The sequence below is a fragment of the Haliaeetus leucocephalus genome, unplaced genomic scaffold, assembly GCF_000737465.1.
Source record: "Haliaeetus leucocephalus isolate CR32 unplaced genomic scaffold, Haliaeetus_leucocephalus-4.0 Scaffold151, whole genome shotgun sequence".
NCBI classification, from domain to species: domain Eukaryota; kingdom Metazoa; phylum Chordata; class Aves; order Accipitriformes; family Accipitridae; genus Haliaeetus; species Haliaeetus leucocephalus.
In genome coordinates this window covers 7529153-7541208 of record NW_010972587.1, presented here as the reverse complement: position 1 = coordinate 7541208, position 12056 = coordinate 7529153, and the positions used below count along the sequence as shown (strand labels likewise).

Genomic DNA, 12056 nt, shown 5'->3' with positions numbered 1-12056 from the left:
TAGGCAAAATGAGGAAAGCAATGAGAGCTATATTTATTCTACTTAACATTGTTCTAAATTGGATTTTGATATAAAGATGTGTAAGACTAAATTTGGAAGGAAGGCAATTTCATTTTTCTTGCTTAAACAAATATATACCATGACTTAAAATAGAAGGGAGGAGTTACTATTGCTCATGAAAGGTAGAATAAGAAATCTATTTTATTAACAAAAGAAGAAAATTATTCACTTGTAGTATAATAGGTCATTTATCTTTTTTTACTAAAACTATTCAGATAATGGAAAGTCATTGGGCCAAAATTGAACTCTTATACATTAATGGGGAAACAATAATGAGAATATGGGATGTACCACGGAGAAAAGACTGTGGCTCTGCATTATATAGAAGCTATTTTTTATCATGTAAAGTGTTTAATAATTTATTTTTCAGCTAAAGATTATCATGTTCATGGGGGAACTGGCAGAAGGAATTCTGGATAAACATTTCCATCACCTTGAGTTCTTTTAAGATAAATAATCACAGTACAAGCACAATATAATTAAAATAACTAATAGCTAAGAGAAAAAATTTAATATTGGCAAGAAGTTAGTTCATCCTCCCTATCTGGGATAAAAATTCCACATTTTAAAACAATCTTTCTTCTGGAAAGTTTGTACTCTTAACGGAACATGGAGAAATTCTTTACACTGCATTCTTAGAAGATACTGCATCTGACTATCTGAATCATTATGGATTTCTGAATACATTCCTTGAATGGACCAAAATTATAAATTCTTGGCTGTGATTCATATGTTCGATTCCAGTTTCAGACTTGCTTCTATGCAGAGGAAAAAAGCTTCCTCAATATGTAATGTATGATTAATCTCCAATCTCTTCTGGATTTTCAACATGACTAACTTCTCCAAGGCAATTTTAGTATTTCCATCTGCAAATAGTACCACAATAGTTCCTGTGTAGATAACAGTGAAAAATATCACAATTCAGTTGAAAGAGTAGGCTTTAATATTTCCCTCTCAGTCTCTCCATGAACTAAAAAGAATTCTTAAATGGTCTTTAATAAAAAAGTTAGTTCCCATTCTAGATTTCACTTTTAGTGTAAATGCACTAAAAATAAAAACTTTCATGTTTAAAACTACTGTTTATTTCCTCCCCAGGGGAAAATAACACAGTTCAGTCACAAAAGGTGTGAAACAAACTCTTGCCATTATTATTTACTTATACCCAAAGTCATTGTCAAGTGGTCATGAGGCCTAATTTTGGATTCTCACTTTATGAATAGGTGCAAAAAATCAAGTTCTTAACTCTGAAGACTCTTAACCAGGACATAACACTATTTGTTCTTTCAGACTTCCTATCTTATGCAGATGATTTTTTATACTTGAATTCCTCAAATTTCTTTTCAGTTTTATCAGATTTTTGAATTTATAATTAATAATGACTGAAGGTCCTGTCAGATACAAAAGACTCCTGTTCAGAGACAGAATATAATCCCTACCAATGTCTACATGTCATCCAAATGCACAAAGCCTGCAGCAAGAGCAAAGAGTGGAAATCTGTACTCACCCTTTCACCCAGCATCTTGCAGGGAGTATAGGAAGGGAAGGCAGTTCTGCTTTACAAGTACTTCTCTTACCACAAAATCTACCTGGGGCACTGTAACAATTGCAAAAGCAGATCCAGCTTCAGTTTAGAGAAATACTGTAACTGAAAAGAGACATCCAAAACTTGATGAATAATTGCAAAGTTTTATTCATTCCTAAATCCTCTAGTTTCCTGATGATAGGAAACTGTTTATGTAGCTATTTGTTATTGAATAAAACCCAGCTCCTTAGACTTTTTCACAAGTACACTTTGATATTATGGCTGATTGTTCTTATGCTAATTAGAAAAAAATTGCTAAAGGAACAACTTAGTGCCCTTTGTAATATATGAGAAAGAAAATTAATTCAATCATTTATTTTATTCCATTGAATTCCAAACCCGCAATTACCTGTGTGAACAATACTTTTAATAACTGGCATTAAGGCTGTTGAATCTACAGCTGAAACTGAATGCATGGTCACTTTTCAATTATTGGGCTACATTATTCTGAAATGTTTTCTGGTTTCTTGTAATTACTGTGAATTGCACAACTTTGTATTTCTGCCTTTTGTAAAAGGGATAGCTGTGGAGGATGCTTTCAGAAGCATAAAATTTTCAGTCAGTATATATTGCACTGGTTCAGCATTTTAATTACATTGCATTAATTATAAAACTCAGTTATTTAGTCAAAAAAAGGCACAATACATTTGATTTGGCTTTTCTGGCTCTTAATCTTAGACCTAAAATATATTTCTAGAAGTACTCATCTAGAAGCAGAGTTTGAGATGCTAAAATTGTACAGAAAACATAGAATAGATTGTTCATGAGACGCATATGCTAAAATATTAAAAAAGGCTTTATTAAACCTGAGTAACATCTCTTAACATTATTAATAACAAATGTAAGCAGGTTTTTAAATATACAGTATGTAGTATATCATTTTGCTTAATAGAAATACACTACAAAACTAGCAATAAAACTGAAACTCAAGAAGAAATTGCAATATATTCAAAATTGAGAACTCAGATATTATGATGATTTCAAGATACAATTTTGTGGGCAGTTTCCCACAAATGAAAAAATCTAATTTGCATGCTGTTGCTCTGTGAAGTTTACACCTCCACAATCTTCATTATAGGCCTCAATTTACCTTTATTCCCACATAAACTTTCTGTTTTCTATTTCTCATTATTATAAATTGTTTACACGACAGCTGAGTGAAGAAATTGGTATTATATGCAATAGTAATATGCTATTGCAGTTTATTCCCTTCTCCTACGTATTGCTTAGTGGGATAATAAGAGGCACTTAACTGCTAGGTTTGCTGTCTTTCATGCAAGATATCCCAAATCTTGACTGCATCTCTCTCTGTATGTATTATATATATAGGTTAGTCTTTAAACAACCACTACAATTGCTCTATATATTTTGAAAACACTGTTTCTTGATAAAAAGTAATTTCTGTAGATGTACTCTTAAAGTATACATGCATTGTAATATGCCTGGATGGACATTACTGATGCATATAGAGTAATTTAGACAGAACGGTCTATCATACTTTGATATCTCAATGCCATTACTCGATGGCTGGAAACAGTGCAAGCTAATGGTCAGAACAAAGACAGGACACTTTGTATGCAGATCCAGTTGCTTTGGTTGCGTGACCTTGAGCTTCTGCAAAATGGCAGTATTAATACTCCTTTTTTTACAGCTCTTTAAGGTCCACAGTAAAAATGTAAACAGCAAAATACAAAAGAAAGTGGTGGCAGGTATTAAACATGCTGCGTTTTCTTCGTTCGAAACAGCAGAACTTAAGTCTGCAATTTTTTAAAACAAAATTGCTGTATATATAAATGAAAACATACCTCACTGCATACAACTGCACAGAAAACTAATTATTTAATTTTAATCAAGTGCAAAACCAATGCATTCTGTTATTTCACCATCAGCTATTCCACTACTCTTTCATGGAAAAGCCACATTTGTTCTGTCTAAAGGGATACATGCCTACAAGAATTCTTCATAGAACTAGTCACAAGTTTTACAGTAATTACTTTGAAAATGCAGGGGGTTTTAAATTCCAGCATATGTGATTCAAGCTGTTTTGTTTGGGTAGATGTTTTTATTAATTACATAGCTTAATGTGTGTAAAGTTTTAACATCAATGTTTTTGATTATCTTATGGCTTTAGATGATACAGAGCGTATATATAGACATTTTCTACAGTAGTTCTGTAGAAAACAGCAATTTGCTTATTTTTTATCAAATCAGATGTTATGCAGCATCTTATAAAACTGCAGTTTTTCATTCATCAGTAATCTTAAGTCTTTACACTATTTCAAAAAGTGTTTTGGGAGGGTTACATAAGGCAGGGGGAGAGAGAGAAAGCTTTGGTAATATATAGATACCTTAAAGTATCAGTGTATTTATTTTTCTCCCAAATTAGAATGAAACTACTTCCTATGCTTTCTGGATACTTTTTTTTCTATCAAAGATTAAATCCTGCTTGTTTTCATAAGTTTGTTTGTGTGAATATGCTGAGCATGTTTTTTCCTTAAATTTAAGCCAAATGCCTTTATTCTCAGGTAAGATGAAGCAGAAGTAATTTTTTCTATCCTAGGTACATTTCTGAGATTAAGAGGAAAAAATAATCCAGAACTACTACACATAGGAACAGAAAGTCAGAAGCTTGAACATGATTACAAACTTCCAATCTTTCTCAGGTTGCTATGAAAGCTCTGAAACTCCTTCATCTCTTTTTCAACCTTCATAAGATTCTGGGATTTACCAAATAGTGACCTACCTCTTGAAGCTACAAACCCATTTTATGTGATCACCTGACACTTTCAAGTGTCAGAACCTCTTGGCATATAGATGTCTTATTTTTGTCCATGGAAGGAAAAAAATCATAGGGAGGTTTCCTTTCTCAAGCTTTTACCCAAACTCCATAGTTCAAAGTCTTCAGGAGTTACTTCATAAACTTGCAAACAGAAAAGCAATTTCAGTTTGTTCTCACTGCCAATGACTGTGCAGCCCTATATTTTGAGCATGACACTAATCTTTTGGCCCTCATGTCTCATTTCCCTGCCAGAGGGCTAGCAAATCTCACTGTGCAGCTCAACATTTCTGCCTCTGCTCCAGACCTCATGACAGGAAATTAGCTGGCAGATCTGGTGCCTGGCCAGCTGTGCCAAGTGTGTTAAATCCTAAGGTATAAAGAGATAGCAGCAATGTTCTGCAACTGGAGAGAAGAATCACTGTATGTCTTAGCAACAGCATGGTGTCCTGGTCCTCAAGTACCTGGCTGCATGCTCATGGTAATGCTGTTACGTGTACAGCATCGGTGTCCCAGCATAGCTTTGCAAGCACTCCACTTTTCCATGGCATTTGGACTGACACAGGCCCAATGCATTTATTCTACTCATTTGAGAGATTGAAAATTGCAAAATGGAAATCTGGAATTAGGAGCTGTAGCAACGTTAGCAAGGGATTTGCAAGGAACAATGCTCACATGATGTCAAAGTTGTTGCATACCCTTTTAATTTTTACTTTTATATATGTACTGTGAATGGACACAGTACCATATGGTTAGCTCTGTTTTCAACTACAGCATGCCAATTTATAGGTGCTTATCTGTTGCATCCTGGGACAGGAAACAACTTTAAAATCAGTACATCAATATCATCATGAAGCGTATTATATGAAAAAAATCTTGCCTGAGTTCACGGAAACTAGATGTTACTAGACAGCTTTACTGAGCAGATCCACTGGAGTGAAATACGCAGGACCCTTAAGCTAGGTATTCGTTTCTGTGACCCACTGAGAGGCTTAACTGTTCTTGTGGGCTGACCTTGGTCAGCAGTCAGACACCCACCAGCTGCCCCCTCATTCCCCCTCTTCAACAGGACAGGGGAAGAAAATAGGATGAGAAAGCTCATAGGTCAAGATAAAGATGGGAAGATCACATACCTGTTACCACATGGGCAAAACAGACTTCATTTGGGGAAAACTAGTTTAATTTATTGCCAATTAAAATAAATTTGGATCGTGAGAAAAAAGACAAAATTTAAAAAACTAAAATAACACCTCTGTTGTGGTTTAACCCCAGCCAGTAACTAAGCACCACGCAGCTGCTCACTCACTACTCACCCCCCATCCAGTGGGATGGGGGAGAGAATCAGAAAAAAAGTAAAATTTGTGGGTTGAGATAAGAACAGTTTAATAGGACAGAAAGGAAGAAACTAATAATGATAATAATAAAATAATAATAATAATAAAATAATTGCAATATACAAAACGAGTGATGCACAATGCAATTACTTACCACTCGCCAACCAATGCCCAGTTAGGTCCTGAGCAGTGATCCCCTCCCAGCCAACTCCCCCCAGTTTATATACTGGACATGACATCACATGGTATGGAATACCCCGTTGGCCAGTTTGGGTCAGCTGTCCTGGCTGTGTCCCCTCCCAACTCCTTGTGCCCCTCCAGCCTTCTTGCTGGCTGGGCATGAGAAGCTGAAAAATCCTTGACTGAGTCTAAACACTACTTAGCAACAACTGAAAACGTCAGTGTGTTGTCAACATTCTTCTCATCCTGAACCCAAAACATAGCACTATACCAGCTACTAGAAAGAAAATTAACTCTATCCTAGCTGAAGCCAGGACAACCTCCCACATAATCCCACATTTTTTGCCAGGCTCAACTTCACCCCTTCACTCCGAACTCCTCCAGTCCCGCACCCCAAGTAGCATGGAGGGATTTGGAATAGGAGTTGGGGTCAGTCCCTAACAGCTCCTCTCCGCTGCTCCTTCTTCCTCACACTGTGAGCCACCATCTGCAAGAGCAAATGAAGAAGAGTTTATCACCAGAGGCTTTCTCCCTCTTCAGCTCATGCCACATCTCAAAACAGTTTCCATGTGCTTTCAGGAAAGGAGCTGAAAAGAACCGAAGCACTTACCTAGTATTTTCTGTTTTCTTTTAGTCTTCCCTACTAGTTTTCTTTTTTTTTTTTGTTGGTTTGGGTTCCCCCCCTCCCCTGCTTCTGAGACACATCTTAATTAAGGAGGCTTTCAAGCCACAGAATGAAGATCTAGAGTTGGAAAGAACTATGCTTTGCCTGACTTTTAAAGGAAATCTAGGCATATAACGATGCCCTTTGGGGAGAAGAGCAGATTTTCATTGGTTTGGTAACATTTTGCCTCTGTATTATTACTGAGAAAAATCTTGGTCCTATTACCAGAAAACAGATGGGAGGAAATCATTCCATGACAGAGATTTAAAGCACAGGAAAAAAATTTCTAGGTAACAGTGATGCTCCTAGATACTTTCATTTACTACTCTTCTAGAACTTGCATTTGTCTTGGAAAACAGATACAGAAGAGCGTCAGCTGTTAATGACTGAGAACTAACTCATTTGGCAAAGGCCAATTGGCAAAATCCTTTGCAAGAATAAAAGGAATGCCATCCATCCCTTTGCTGTACCCTCCTACACTGGTCCAAATGTTACTGCTGACACTTTCCTGAACACTTATTACGCTGAGTTAAGAGGGCTGGAAAGAGAGCTTGACTCTTTGCTGCAGCCATTAGCAGGCTCAGTCATCGTCCCCTTCTAATAACATAATCTCAGTTTTATTCAGTTTCAAGGAGCTGTATTCACTTTGACACCATCATGAATCAAAATGAAGTTTACATCCCAGCATTCTTACTGGTCCTTACAAAAAAAAACCCTCCAAACACAAAGCCAGCAAAGGTCAAAACTGTACCCCAATCAATAAAACATTGGGAGAAACTGTCCTTGAAAGATGACTAGTGTGCTTCTTGGCAAATAAGAGCCTAAATGGATTTAGAAAATCCATTTAAATTTTTATTTATCTGTCTTTGCCACATGGCTGTCAAGTACTGTGATTTTGTTATCATTACAATGTAAAGTCATTTTTAATCTATTCAAGGCATGGATAATTGCCACTCACTATCATCAGTGAAAGTCTGTGATAAAATGCTCACTGTCATCTGAGACTAGGATTTGGATTACTTGGGATATCTAGCTGTTTCTTAGTCATAATCTTGTTTGTTTGTTTTAAATACTGTGTGTTTATACACTGATATTTCAATTAAATTGAAGTATTTGACTAAAGATCTTCAGCTCTAATTTTAGTAAAAAAGAATTAACTGTGATTACTTGTAACTTGATCAGTGCATCAAATCACAGACTTACTTTTCTGCAACCAGTAACACTACTCTTCCTTGCTTTGGTTACGTGTAAATTTCTATAGCTACTAAAGATGTTGACTGACTCCTGGCAGTTTAAATAGTTGACGATTGTAAAAAGAATGTTATTCAATATTTACAATACTTTTCAATCTCCTAAAACATGCAGTCTCCCCAAATGACAGGCCATGTCACTCCCAGTGTGTCTGAAAAGAAGTTCACGTGTTTCTGTTCTGCACTTTTTCTGCACTACAGATTTGGAAAGTTGTCCTAAGCTAGGTTCTACACTGGGTAGGTGAGTGGGGAGGGGTTTAAGATAGAAACATGAGTGTCCTGGTCCTAAAGAGTTAGGACCAGGACCTGTGAAAAAGAAATCAGCTCAGATTCAGTTTATTTTTATGTTTAGATCTCAAGGAATCCTTCAATTAAACTAAGTAATGAAAGCTTGAAATTCCTTATTTTCATGGTTTTAATTGACAACAGCAGCAGCTTACAGTTTTTTCTTCCTTCTATTATATCGAAATAGTTGACGGCAAAGAATATCACTCTATAAAGCAATCAAATGTTTTTTCATGACAATATTATAATATGCTAAAATGTACAAAATACACTTTTAGAATCAGTGTCCAGTAGGTTGAAATTGTTTGAATTACACTAAAGAGATCTTTCAAAGTCTCAAAATGGGATTACTAAAAATCCTAATAATTACAAAAGTTTAAGCTTACATAAACTCATGGACATGCTATATTTTTACAAATGATGATAACGAAGGTTTTGATTTAATCTTCTAACACATTTTAAAGCTGAAGTTAAATATACCTATTAAGGATGAACAGTCATAATCTTATATGTGTTTAACCAAAGTTCAAAAACCCATTTTTTTACACCTATGCAGAAATCTTTATTTTTTATTAAAACATATGCCTAAGCTGGATAATGAAAGTGTAAAAGGATAGCCACAAAATGACAGTAAACACTTAGTTCACAGAGCATCAGTATTAGTCATGTCCATGCTACTTACTTTTAATATTGATGTTCAACAGTTCAGTGCTGCTGTCCTGGTCCTAAATCTTCACAGAGTGGCAAATTGTGCATTTCTGATGTGAAGTCTGTGAACAGAAGGGTTATGTCGAAATTGCACTTCAGGTGTTTGACGGGTCACTGCATCCACCCTGTGGTTCTTGTCTGCTGCTCATGGCTGTGATCAGAGCCCATCGCTGTTCCCGCCTGCCCTGCCTGCCAGGGTGTTGCTCTCCCCAGCAGCAATGGTTGCAGATACAAATGACTCTGATTTATGTGGGCATGTGCCCGGGGCATATCCAACCCCACGACTGGAAAGAATGTCTTTTCCCCAGCATAGATATAGCTGAGGTGAATATGCTGCCAGGGAAATTTGATTTAAAATGGAATCAGTTTCTAAAACCATTTAGAAATTGTTTCAGAAAATGTGGCTATAATCTATGTAAATGCATCGGAGTTCTTCAGAAGAGAGTAGAAGGGATTGTACATGTGACAGATAACAAGACAAATCAGTTGCTTTAGTGGGTTAAAACCATGTCCCTTCAATTTAAATCCCATAATGCGAAACTTCTGGCATTTAAAATGGCAGTAGCTGCTGGTATTGTGGTTGCTAGCTAGTAACTACAATACTAGCATAGAGTTTGATGATAACGTGAGTTTTGAGGACAACATAACCCCCAAAGATGTTCAGAAAACCCCACTCAAGCTTTGTTCCCATGTTTAGTGTTTACAGATACTCATAGAATTAAAATTAAAATCACTGTAGACTCTAAAACAAAAACTTTTGATGGATTATATAATCAGATTAGAGCTAGGACTTCAGTACTGCAAATAATTAATGTCGATTGATGCTAAAACATACTTTTGGTGTTGGGGTCTCCTGCTCTGTCTTGATTTTGAGGTACAGCTTTTCCTTAATGAACCTGGGAGCCTTTCTCTCTTGCTGTTGTGGCACCTCTGGTGGAACCAAGGGAAGGCAGAGGAGGAAGCTTTCCCATGCAAAGGGGAAAAATTCTGGACTAGAACAAAATAACAGTTAGATTGAAAAGGGCAGCCAAGGAGTCACTAAGCATGGAGTCTGGAAGCAGGATCAGGGACACAAGTGGGAACAGGGGCTGGTGGCTGTGGGGCAGGGACATGAACTGAGGCAGATGAGAAGAGTGGAGAAGAAAGTTTTCAATGACACAGCTCTCCCAGCTGAAAAAAAGCAGATCATCAAAAAGAAAACTTTTCATGGGAATGTATCAGGTTTTATAGGAAAGATATCTCAGGTCTAGAGACTGAGGGAGGGTGAAAGCGTGACAGAGGTGCCTGCTCAGAAGGTATCCTAAGTTCCAATAGACAAAACTGTGAATGATGGTATAATAGTGGCTTGCATGCATGAGGCATTTCTGGAGACAACCATAATCCTGGTACTGACACCTAAATAACAGTCTTGCACTTTTCTAATATAGCCCTTTTACTGTAATTATATATGTACAAATATGTTACATTTTGAGTGGTGAGATAGAAACTTGGTTGTAACTGTTTCCCCAGCCAATAGTTTTGGCTTGTTAAATTGCTAATAGTTGTCTGCTAAGAAGAAACAAACATGATCCAAGCAAGAAAAGGAATTATTTTAAAGGTCAGTATTAGTTAAGCACTTGTTTCATGCTTACAGCAGATTAGAGTTAGAAATAATTGGAAAGCATACTGATATTGCAAGAGATGGATCAGAGGAAAAAGCTTACACCAAAGCTTATGTTTTGAATTTGCTCAGTGCCTCAAGGAAGTCACTGGCTTGGAAGTGCATAAATGCTTTATACAATAATGATTGTATATAATACTAAGGCAAGGATTAAACTTGATTTTAGTTTCCCAAAGGAAATGCAAGGGAAAAAAAAAATCTATACTATGAGATCTCTAAACTGTATATCTCAAATTTAGCATATTTATTTTCTTCATCTGAGGAGCCATGATGACAGACCATTAAAAGAAATTCATTAAGAGAAACTTTCCCTCCAGTGTTACATTTACATTCTAATGCTGCTGCAGTGTGAATTAGTTTATGTTTGCAAAAAGATAGAAGTGGGAATATGATCCTTCTGTAGAGTTTGAATTTCACCTGACCTTTGAATTGCACCATTACTTTTTCATTCATATGTAGTAAAGCTATTAAAGGTTACCTGGGTAGTGATATGTGGTGGGTTGACCCTGGCTGGATGCCAGGTGCCCACCAAAGCCGCTCTATCACTCCCCCTCCTCAGCTGGACAGGGGGGGAGAAAATATAACAAAAGGCTCGTGGGTCAAGATAAGGACAGTTTAATGAAGTGATAGCAAAGGTTGTGCGTGCGAAAGCAAAGAAAAAACAAATTATGTTATTCTCTACTTCCCATCAGCAGGTGATGTCTAGCCGTTCTCAGGAAGCAGGGCTTCAGTACGCGTAGTGGTTGCTCCGGAAGACAAAATGCCCCCCCTTCCGTCTCCCTTAACTTAGCTTTTATAACTGAGCTGACTTCATATGGTATGGAATATCTGTTTGGTTGGTATAGGTCAGCTGTCCTGGTTATGTCCCCTTCCAAGATCTTGCCCTGCCCCAGCCTGCCATTGGGGGGGGGGCAAAAATGTTGGAGAGACAGCCTTGATGCTGTGCCAGCACTGCTCAGCTGTAGCCAAAACACTGGTGTGCTATCAACACCTTTCTAGCTACTGATGCAGAGCACAGTGCTATGAGGGCTGCTATGGGGAGTATTAACTCCATCTCAGCCAGACCCAATACAATCTCCACCCCTTATTCCATACCATTTGCGTCCTGCTCAGGTTCCACGTAACTTAATACAGATATCTTCTAACCATACTATTGTATTTAATTCTCATTACTGAAATCCTTTCTGTACATCCCGCATCCTCCACCAAAAAGACTGTGATGGGTTGACCCTGGCTGGACGCCAGGTGCCCACCAAAGCCGTTCTATCACTCCCCCATCCTCAGCTGGACAGGGGAGAGAAAAATATAACAAAAAAAGCTTGCGGGTCGAGATAAGGACAGGAGAGATCATTCACTAATTACCGTCACGGGCAAAACAGACTCAGCTTAGGGAAAATTAGCTCAATTTATTACAAATCAGCCAGAGTAAGGTAAATGAGAAATAAAACGAAATCTCAGAACACCTTCCCTCCACCCCTCCCTTCTTCCCAGGCAGAACTTCACTCCCGGATTTCTCCACCAAGCCCCCCCCCAGCGGCACAATGGGGACAGGGATGG

At 37.4% G+C, this 12056-nt stretch overlaps 1 protein-coding gene across 1 annotated transcript in view; it reads left to right on the top strand.

Moving 5' to 3' along the window:
• PPFIA2 (protein tyrosine phosphatase, receptor type, f polypeptide (PTPRF), interacting protein (liprin), alpha 2) overlaps window positions 1-12056 on the top strand; it is a 345825-nt gene that overhangs the window by 177514 nt on the left and 156255 nt on the right. The window lies entirely within an intron of this gene.